We start from the raw sequence: 10930 nt of genomic DNA on the forward strand, positions 1-10930 counted from the left end.
TTCCCCCTGAAGTTATTAAAGGGTAGATTTCTTTTAATTAAGCTCATTTACATGACTAAATTAGATTTAATTACTCCCATTCATTTCACTAATACCTCTCTTTGATTGGAGAAAGGCAACTTTTCTAATTGCTTAAAACAGGACTCAGTGGGTCTTTCCTAGTACAAGCTGGCAAGAGGAAGCTACAGTTCTATGACTGAAGTTAAAAAGATTAGTACATGTTTTGGGGTGTTACACATGCTGCACAATTTTTTCTATTAGACATCTGAGCTGTTGTGCTTGAGGCACACTAACAGGCCAAGAGATGGGCAGAACTCTTTTCTTTACATACCTAACATCTGTAACATTTATGGCTTGAATAAAATTAAGTGAAAATTCACTAGGAATCACCGTCAAGTATCTTAGAAGACCTGATCAAGAAAATCACCACTAGGAAAGACAAATTAAACTTATTTCTTTTTTCTTTTGAAATTTGGGAAAATTTTGAAAATTTTTTAATTTGAAGGCTCACTATGTTTTCCTTGAAGTCTCTTCTTTTCTTCAGTCTCCTATTACAAGGAGGTTCACTGCCTTAATTTTGAATTTCCAGAGTTGCAACTTCCAATAATTCTGAATTTTCAAAATTTTCAAATTAGAAATTTCCATCCAGGAAGCTAGTGTGAGCTTCTTTTCCTCCTCAGCCAAACCTGAGTGGATCAAAAGCAGCCTCCACCCTGCTGCTCCTCTCTGCCACTAAGATGATGTCTGACATTGGTAAGAACAGCAGACGCAAGAAGACACAGTTGACCACTTTTGTGCAGCAACAACAAATAGGGTTAATGCAGATAGGAAAACAACAAGCTCTGGATTCTGCTAATACAACAACCATTGCCAGACTACATTAGATCACTTTGCTACTGCCTTATACATATGGTCTTACGCATGACACTTCTCTTCCTTTGACCCAGATACCAACCTGGTAAGTTATCCATGAAACCAAAGAGTCTAAGATGCGCCACACCACAGAGAGAAATATTTTTAAACTCAGTGGGACTGCTTGGATCCACAACTCAAAGAAACACACACAGTTGCACTGCATTCAACTTTCAGCAACTTGTACACTAGAAATATAAAGACAGGAGACTGTTCTCCAGTGCTCCATGGACTTAAAAAAATATATATATATATGCGACCAAGTTAAAAAAAAATACATCTTGCTAAAGTAACAAAGTATGCAGAAATTATCAGCAAAAAATACTGGGCAGAACTCTAGGGTTTGAAATGGAACAAATACTTGGGAGTCTGGGCTGTGCCAACTCTCCTGCATGGTGGGTTACCACCAGAATAAACACAAATCCTTACCTTCTTTCCATATATTACATATACATCTCTATGAAAACTATAATCCACCTTGTCAGCCTGCTATAACAGTAATGACTTTAACTCACCATTAAAAATAGCATAGATCTGTACAACATACAGAGACTTTGCATTTCTGACTATCGGTAAAAATGCTGTTTGCAAAACAGCCTGTGTTTCATAAATGGATTTAACAAAATATTCACAAATTACAGAATCACAGTGTTATTTCTTCAGAGGTACTGAGATGCAGAACACGAGCAGACTTCTAGGAATGCATTTTGAAAGATATCTCTAAGTTGAGGTGAATAAATTTTATTTCAGTAAGAAAATATAAATCTTTCTACTATTTGGCTCTGGTTCCTTTCATTAGATATAATGCTTCTGCCCCCTTTCTCAACATGTAAATAGTATTTATCCAACGACACATGATGTGTGGCTTAATTATCACTCTAATATTTTTTCAGGAAAAGAAAGTATAATTAGCAAGGAAATAAGAAACAAGGACTCCTGCCCTATGTATTTTTAAATTTTATTATTATCATTAAATCAGGTTCGGTAGTAATCACAGCGGTTGGAAATAAAGTGGTACTGATTTTTTGCCAGCTTTTAATAGATTTTGCAATTCATGAAATCTTTCACAACAACTATCTTAGAATTTTCTGGACACATTTCTCCTCACGCTGCTCCCTTCCCCAACTACTCTTAAGATCTTTTTGGTTCACTCAGAGAAAAAAGAATTGATTAAACAGTTTCACCAGAAATCAAGATAGACTACACTTTTTGTAAGGGAAACAATCTGACATAAGCATGCTGAGTATCTAATCCAAGCCAGCAAGAGAGAGAGTTTTTTTGATGGGCACAGAAGGTGATGCAAACATTCAGGTAGAAGCAGAAGTCAACGCAGAGGCAATAGCTTCAGTAGATTCAGAATCAGATCAAGGGTTTATATTGCTATTACAAGTATATGCACATTCCTTAAGGAATTCCTTAGCACTGCTCGTGCTCGCACACACACAAATATATATACATACATATATATATATACATATATGTATATTCCCGTTCATCCCTATCTGTAATCATCAATTATTTCAGTTTGGATTTCAGGTGAAAGAGCCTCAAAGTGAATTGCAAACGCAGTAGAAAAATTATGAGACTCTCCTAAAACTATGTATTGCCACCAGACTTAACAACTGAAACTCCAGACACTGCAGCTTTCCTCAGTACTGTCTCTAGGCTTCTTCCTTGTCTTACAGTTCATTTTTGTCTGAGTTTTGAGTCAATGACCAAAAACAAAACCAACCACAGATTGAGGTTATATTACACGGTTCCATAACCACAACTTATCAGCATGCCTCATACTACTGTTCACTTTTGCACTGCTTTGACTGCTCCTTGACCAAATCCGAAGATTTGAGGAGACATTTCAACTGCTACAGATTGACCTCAGTAGTACAGAACCCACAGTAGGTTCAAATAGGGCAGAGGAGACACCTGGGGTTGAGCTGGTACAGCTGGATTCTTGTCCCAAACATGCCCCATGAACCAAACTTAAGTATTGCATGGAGTGCTGCCCCTCTCACCCCTACTACATCCTTAAGCCAACATTTTGCAATTTGTTTTTAAGCCACAGTGGAAGTTTGCACCCTTCCTTCCCACCAGTATGAAAACACAGCAACAAAGCTACCAAGATGAGGGCCTCATACTTTTCATCTGCCAAGTAACATTTTGCATCAACATTTTAGAGCTCTGTTGTAAGCATTTGTCACTGACAATAATTTACATGATGTTGACCATATCTGACTGAGCTTTTTGTTTTCTGAATTGGTGGAAGGCTTCCTCACTCATCCTGAGCATCACTTTCTTCCCTGCATAGCATTGCCATCCTTATGTTAGTGATTATTACAGCTAAGTAAAAATAATATGTCAGGCAGGAGATGAAGTTCCAGATAAGAAGTGCTAACTCCTGGCAGGAACAAGAATCACTTGTCACTAGCAGAAGTAGTGGGCTATTCCCTCTGTCTGGGGCTACTACAGGTTTACAAAGCAGTTCTGAAGTGATTTCATTTTTCATCAGGTGCCGCAATGGAACTCCTATTTCACAGATTTCTGAAAAAGAATAAAGCTGTAATTTTCTGCCTATGTTAAGTTTTACAGTATTTGGAATTTAATAGCGAACATGGTTACTTTATTTTCAGGAATATTATTCCTTCATTTTTAAAAATCCTATGTGGGAAAAACAAACAAACAAAGAAAAACGTAACAGTTTCCTTCTATTTTGACATCAAAAATTTTTCACATCTATCCAATGAGGTTTTCCACACTTGTACAAGAATTAAAGTTCATTGCATCAATTAATCTCAAGGTCTGGGTCTGTTCCTAAGGCAATGAAGCTAATGCAATTCCTCTAGTACTAACCAAAAACACATGTAAGCATCCAATTGTTTCAAAAAGCAAAAATATTTTAGGTTTTGTTTCTGTTTTCATGTTTTGTGTTGTCTTTAAACATTAAATAAATATCTCAGCTTTGTCTGTCAAGAAATACCTGAATGACTTGCATGTCATTTGTCATACACTTCATGGGCAAGCTCCATCTTTCTGAATTTGGTAAGCATAAATGTCTATGAGACTGGAGCATGTCTTGAAAACATCGATCTAATCATGCCCCCTAACAAATGCTTTTGCTGTCGAGTAAGAGAAGAAAAAAAATAGAAAAGAAAAAAGTGCTGTTTAAAATGTTTGATAATCTGACAAGGCCATAAGGCTTAATGGAATCAATGATTACACACAGATGGATGATTAACTCTCGAGGTTTAATGTTAAAAAAAAAGTGCTGGATTGCTACTTAATGGAATTACGCTGCCCATATGGAAAAGAACTATACCCTGACTATACCCAGAATTATAGAACAGGTGGTAGATCTGGGCAGGACTGCTTGGAATGCACAAAAGCATTCTGAACTTGTAAGTGCCAGAAAAAAAAAAGAAAAAAGAAAAAAAGAAAAAAAGAAAAAAAAGTCTTCCAAACTGTGTTAACTTTTCAAGACTGAGAATTTTAAGTGGTGAAAATTAACAAAGTAATCCTCAAATTTTCTTGTTTCAAAGAACAATCTTAGCAGTAATTTTCGCCTGCACGCTGCAGCCCTGCAGCTGCTGAAAATATCCATGTATGGTTAAGGACTGTTATTCAACCTGCACGTGACAGTAGGCCCTGATTTGAAGTCTTACATGAACGTGTGAATGCTGGGATCAATTATGTTATACCTACACATACACTTGCCCTGCTGCCTCTTTGAAAAGCTCCAAAACGCAAACCAGCTCCAGCATGGTGGTTATGAACAGCATGATCTGCTGCCATCTGAGTACACTCTATTCTTCCCCATTCATTTCTTTCCTACGAATGAAGACTGCAAAGTCTGCTGCCACGGGACAATTTACTGTGGTATCACATGAGATAACATCTTCTTTCTCGAAGGAATATTTTGAGTTGCGAATGAGATCTGGACTTGGAGTACTAGCCTCTAGAATGGAGACAGAAGAATTATGTGAGGAGCAAAGAGTAACATTCCAAGACCCACTCCAAAAGGAAATTTAGTACCTAAATATCCAGAGTCTTGCCAGACTCACTGAGCTTCACTGGTACATTTACATGACAAGCACATAATCAAATGATGTAACTATCCAGAAGGACGTACTTTTCACTAAGGATAGCTTGCTTTAGTTGAAACAGTTTCCAAAATGACATCAACTAGATTGGGAAAGAAAATATTTTTAAGCAAAAACACAACTGTCCACACAACATTTCTGTGGAGGAAGCATTTCAGATTGACACCTCATTCTGGTAAACAGCTCCATAAGAAAACACTTGGGCTTTGCAAGACCAGTTAGTAATGAGTTTGGCAAAGACCCAAATTAGGCTTCGGACCTGACCTTCGAATTGGAGACCATCACAAGTAGGAGTTAGCTTAATTGATATTTGTGGTGTGACAATACTGCCCGTGGCTGCTCCTGCTGCCCCTGAGCCCCATGCCAGCAGCAGGGTCAGCTGTAAGTCCCAGTGCAGATCCATCAGAGCCTGAAAGCTCAAACAGAGCTTATCTGGAATCAGTCTGCTCAACACAGTATGTTTCCATGCCTTTCACAGGGTTTCACAGATTCAGGCCAGTCTCAGAAAGGATTAGCTTCTGCTCATTCCTTCAGCTGTAAAACACTACAGGGACAGTTGTCACAAATGACCACTCAGAACATACCAAGGGTTTTTTTGATATAATTTATTCATGTACTTCTGTAACCAAGGAAACAGAAAGGATTTTTTCTCGCACATAATGCTTGCTCCTAAGGTTGTGGTTTTGTTTCTTTCCTGTTGTTTTTTTTTATTTTTTTTTATCTGTACTGTCTAATACTTGTTGAAAACTGAATACCAAATTATATCCAAAGCATTTCAGCATTTCAAATGCTGAAGCAGGACATGTGCTCTCAGCTCTCTCACTACTTCTGTCTCTAAGGCTCCCAGCACCAGGACTTCTCTCTCCTATCCTGCCTATATCAAGCATTTCAAGTACAAGCTCTTCCAGCAACTACTGCCCCTCATTTCATGTTGGTGCTGAGCATAAGAAAGTACCTGCCTCAAATAAGCTGTCAGTTTAACCCAAAGAAGAGAATGAAGAGATGAGATTGCTCAGGCACTGCCACTAACTGGGTGTCTGGTAATCACTGTCCAAGATATAGATTCGTAGAATTAAGGTTGAAAACGACCTATAAGATCATCTAGTCCAATCAACCCATCCCCACCATGTCCACTCAGTGCCACATCTCCATGGATCTTGAACCCTTCCAGGGATGGTGACTCTACCACCTCCCTGGGCAGCCTGTTTTAACGCCTCACCACTCTTTCTGAAAATAAATTCTTAATATCGAATCTGAACCTCTCCTGGCACAGCTTGAGGCTATTATACCACCTGCCCATTAATGACAACTGTACAAGTCATTTCAGAAGGGTGCTCTCTCTTTAAATGCAATTCTGCACAGCTGTAACAAAGAGATTCCAGCAAATTCAGAGAGAACACATCAGGAGAGTCCCAGCCTAACCATGCTTCTCATGCCAAGCAACATAACTTTGACCTACTGAACGGAATCAGCCCATGCCCCTTCTGCCCTAGCTGTTCTTTTGTCAGAAGCTTCAGTAATGAAAAGCAGGTGTGGGTCAAATACTGAGGTAATTAGGTGTCAGAACAGAGATCAGCACTATCACTGAAGTCTGTCACATCCCCAGCAATATGGCCTGTAACACCTCATTTTTACTATTTCTCCAACTGCAGGGTGGGGCTGAAATCCTGACCAGGAACTCTGCTCATTCCCTTCCTCTTCTCTGAGACCTTTGGGAAGGAACACTTTGTTTCTGAGGTGAAACAAAGACCAGAGAGCTGAATGCCTTTCCTAGCACTCCATGCATCCTCCCATTCACAAAACAAAGCAAACCCATGGTGATGACAGCTACCAACTCTAGCAGCAGATGTACTACTGCCTAGGCTTAATTACTCCACTGCTGTGGAAAAACGGAACAAAAACCAGTAAGTACAGGAGAAACCAGGTGTCATAAGCAGAATTTGAGCTTGAAGTACCACAGTATTTAAACGTGCAAAATACAGACCGGTGGAGGCAGTAACTCATTTGTTTCTTACTATTCAGCAATTCTAGCAGCAGTTACTGGCAGCAGAATTACTGTACAATGTCATCCTTACAGAACATAGGGTACTCTCAAATTAAATTGATACTGCTTCTGCATTGCCATTAGGATGACTTATTTGTTTCTGATTAATTAGATTTCAGCCTCTTCCTTTTTGGCATTATATTTTCCTCCTGTTCACTCTATCTGGACAGTCTAGGTCTGTGCTGGCACAAATCAGACACTGTAATTCTGGATCAGAAATCTGTGGCTTTGACGAACCTGGCTTCTGGTTTCTGTCAATCTATTGCAAAGTGTCATGAGGCACTCAGACACAGAGTCACAGGCGCACATACAATGCGAAATCTCTGCAAAAAAAAAAAAAAAAAAAAAAAGAAAAAAAAGGCAGCCCTGACAAGGTTGGCTTTTTTGGAACCAGACATAGGTGCCAACTAAAGGTCCTAGCAGCTTGTCTGCCAAAGCTTCAAAAGCTACGACAAACATTTGTCTCTTTGCTCATTTGAAGGCCTCGTCAACACCGGAGAGCTGGATTGCTAGAGAAAAAGGCTGGAAGTGAGGACCAAGCTCTACTCACACAAAGTACTGCTACTAAACCCCTGAAGCCAACAGAGTTAGAGCAGTCAAGAATGCGACCATCAGTGTTTCTGGCAAACTTGTCCAAGCTTACATTGCTGCTAAATTGCCATACTGACGTTGCTCTTACATAGCAAGAGAGAACAACTGAGGAATTAGAAATGCTGGAGTTTTAACCATTTAAGCAAGTGGAAAAACCGAGGTATTTCATATCGTTGCATGTAAAATTATATAATACTTTGAAATGGTGCTTTTTTTTTTTTGGCATACAATACATGGGGTCTCCAATGCGCAGATGGAAGAGCAGCTTATATTTAATAAAATAAAATTTGACATTCATGGCACATTATCATATACAGTCATACATTATGTATGATATAGACTTGGTATAGTTTACACACAGCCTAAACGTTTATTCTACAGATGGACAGGGAATTAGAGGGATACATAATCATCGACATTATAAAAATGCTCCAAATGTGTGCTTTTCCAAATACAAGTTAGTAGAAAATCGATTAGAAGTAGAAGACAAACTGTATTTTTTTTTATGATTTTATTTTCACGTGCTCCATTGAAAAACAATCCCAGGAAACTCAGGCTGTTCTAGACATAGCAGGAGTCACAAACTTTTAAATTTTGGGAGGAAAGATTCTACTTGCAGTATTTCCCAGCAACCTTCTTGATTTTTACCCGTGTTGACAGAGAAACAAAAGAGGACAGTTAGCACTGATCATTTCTTAAGCAAGCATATGCAAAAGAAAAGACTGAAGTCAGGGTGCTAAGCTACTGCTCGGATCACATAGTACTACCTGCTTCCACCCTTACCTACATTTTCAAAGAGTTCTTCCTCACACATTTGGGGAATATTTACTTAAAACGCCTGTTACTGTTGTGCCTGGAAGTTGAGCTTGCCACACACTGCCCAAATACAAATTTATTGGTTTCCAACCATAGTTTGCAATAAAAAGCTTTTTTTTTTTTTTTTTACATAAGAATATCTACCGTTAGAAGTGCTTGAGGCAGAAACATATCTTCATGCATAGAAGCTGAAAACACTGGGCTACCTGGCTCTGTAGAAGCCATATGTCTACGTTCAGCACTCAACTAAAAATTTTACAAAATATACATCTATTATTCTTTTCAAATACGCTGTTTATCTTAAATACACATCTATTCACATATATTTATTTGGATATGCATGTGATTTTTTTTAAATAACGCACATTGAAGAATGTACATTGACACTCTGAAGGGCAACTTACTGTGCAAAGCTTTCTGAACATGTCATACATAGAGCTCTTCATTCACATTCTCTCCACTAAGGTAGACCACAAAATCAGCGTTCGTAGACAAGAATCAGCTTGGGAATCTCATTGGTGACAGGATGAGGGGAAATGGTCACAAGCTGTGCCAGAGTAAGTTTAGGTTGGATATCAGGAAAAACGTCTTTACAGAAAAGCTTATTAAGCACTGGAATAGGTTGCTCAGGGAGGTGGTTGAGTCACCATCCTTGGATGTGTTTAAAAACCATTTGGATGTGGTGCTCAGGGACATGATTGAGAGGAGGGTTGTTAGAGTCAGGGTAGTATGGTTAAGTTGTGGGTGGACTTGATGATCTTTGAGGTCTTTTCACTGGAGTGATTCTATGATTCTATTTAGCCAAAGAAGCACAGTGCAACTTCTTAGTTCAAACTTCAGTTAGTTCTTACTAGTTAAGAGTAATTCTAACTATTGCTAAGCAATACAGCATTCTCAGAATAGAAAAGCCCTACGGTCACATGATGAATTCAAGATTAGTGTACAAATGCTGTGGGATCTTACAGAAGGCAACTCCCTCAGCTACTAAAAAGTCACCATAAAACCTTCAAATACTTCTCAAATATAAAAATTGTTGGCAGCAACAGTAGAACCCCTCAGCTGAATTCCTGTGTGCAAATATTTTTGTCCCTCCAAATTCTGCTTAGTAATAGCAAGTCAGCAGTGGGCTCAAACACTAAGACGTAGACTGAAACCTGCAGATACCCAGCAAAATTAGCAGCACTCACAGAGAGAGGTTCTTTTTGTTGTTTGGTTTTTTATTTTATGCCATAGAATCCTGTAGCAAGACACACAACTGAGTCAAGTATTGAGTAATAAAGAACTGGTGCTCATGGAGCAGTGTAACAACACCAGAAGCTACTTCTGCCAATGCTACCCCTGAATTCCAGCTCCAAGACTGTTAAAATGAATTTAATAATAAAGAAGACAAAGTTACGTTATTTAACAAGTCTTCAGCAGCAGTATTCAAGGTAATAGCTCTCCATAATGATTTGCCATGCAATTTTAGACTTAAAACTCAATATTAATTAAAATCACAAAAAAATCAAGCTGTTAAAACATACATTATAAACAAATGACTCTCTCAAGTAACTTAAAGCCTGGGAAATGATTAATAAATCTGAAGAGCTCACTAATAACAGCAAAAACAACAAGTAAAGTGATCACAGAATGACCACATAAGACTAACCACCACAAGAAATAAAATGCGCAAGCAGGGACTACCACCCACTTGATCACAAACTGTATATATAGACCATATGCTTTTCTGAGTATCAATGCTGGTGTTCTTCAGTGGCATTTCTAAAAGACGCTTCTGTCAGTCACAGTAGCTAGGTACATTTTTATTTATTTTTTATTTATTTAAAGTTCAGCAAAAAAGGGAAGAAAACACTCATGGTTGGATTCAACTCCCAGTCCACAGATCAACACACGAATAACAAGATCCTGTCCAGACATCTCTTCCCATGACCTTAATTAGTGTTTATTGTCATGGTACCTCTGAACTGACATTTCCTTGAATTCCTTAAGTTCAATGCAAATTTCAAAACTAATTAATGAACAACATACAACATCAATTAATTAGAAATGTCCACTGTCTATTATTTGCCTAGATATTGTCTAGCAGACACTGTAGAAGGAAAACACTTTTTCATGCAAGCACAGCATAGTAGCACCAAATATGTGCTTATGCTGTGGGATTGGAATAGCAAAGTTAATCATAACTTAACTCTGCAGTACTTAATAAAACCCACTGAGAAATAATGCAATTGAAACCAGACAGAGTAAGACATTAATACTGTGCATTTTAATCAATGTGAGAGAGATAATTATTATCTCTGTGCAACTAGAAAAGCTAAAATGTTCTAATGGGGAAAAAAATAACATCTGTTTACTCTAATTTATTAAATGAGTGTTTTAAGACAATGTCAGCCCCTTAAAGCCTATAACAATTTTGGTTTTAAATGAAGATGCAAATTGATTAAATCCAAACATATTTTGCCACATACAAACA

At 38.1% G+C, this 10930-nt stretch overlaps 1 long non-coding RNA gene across 3 annotated transcripts in view; it reads right to left on the reverse strand.

Annotated features, from left to right (window-relative positions):
- LOC122156893 overlaps positions 1-10930 on the reverse strand; it is a 283419-nt gene that overhangs the window by 142585 nt on the left and 129904 nt on the right. The gene's annotated exons all lie outside the window — the stretch shown is intronic.

The sequence above is a fragment of the Centrocercus urophasianus genome, unplaced genomic scaffold, assembly GCF_019232065.1.
Source record: "Centrocercus urophasianus isolate 14NV4802_14NV808 unplaced genomic scaffold, USGS_Curo_1.0 seq_13, whole genome shotgun sequence".
NCBI lineage: Eukaryota > Metazoa > Chordata > Aves > Galliformes > Phasianidae > Centrocercus > Centrocercus urophasianus.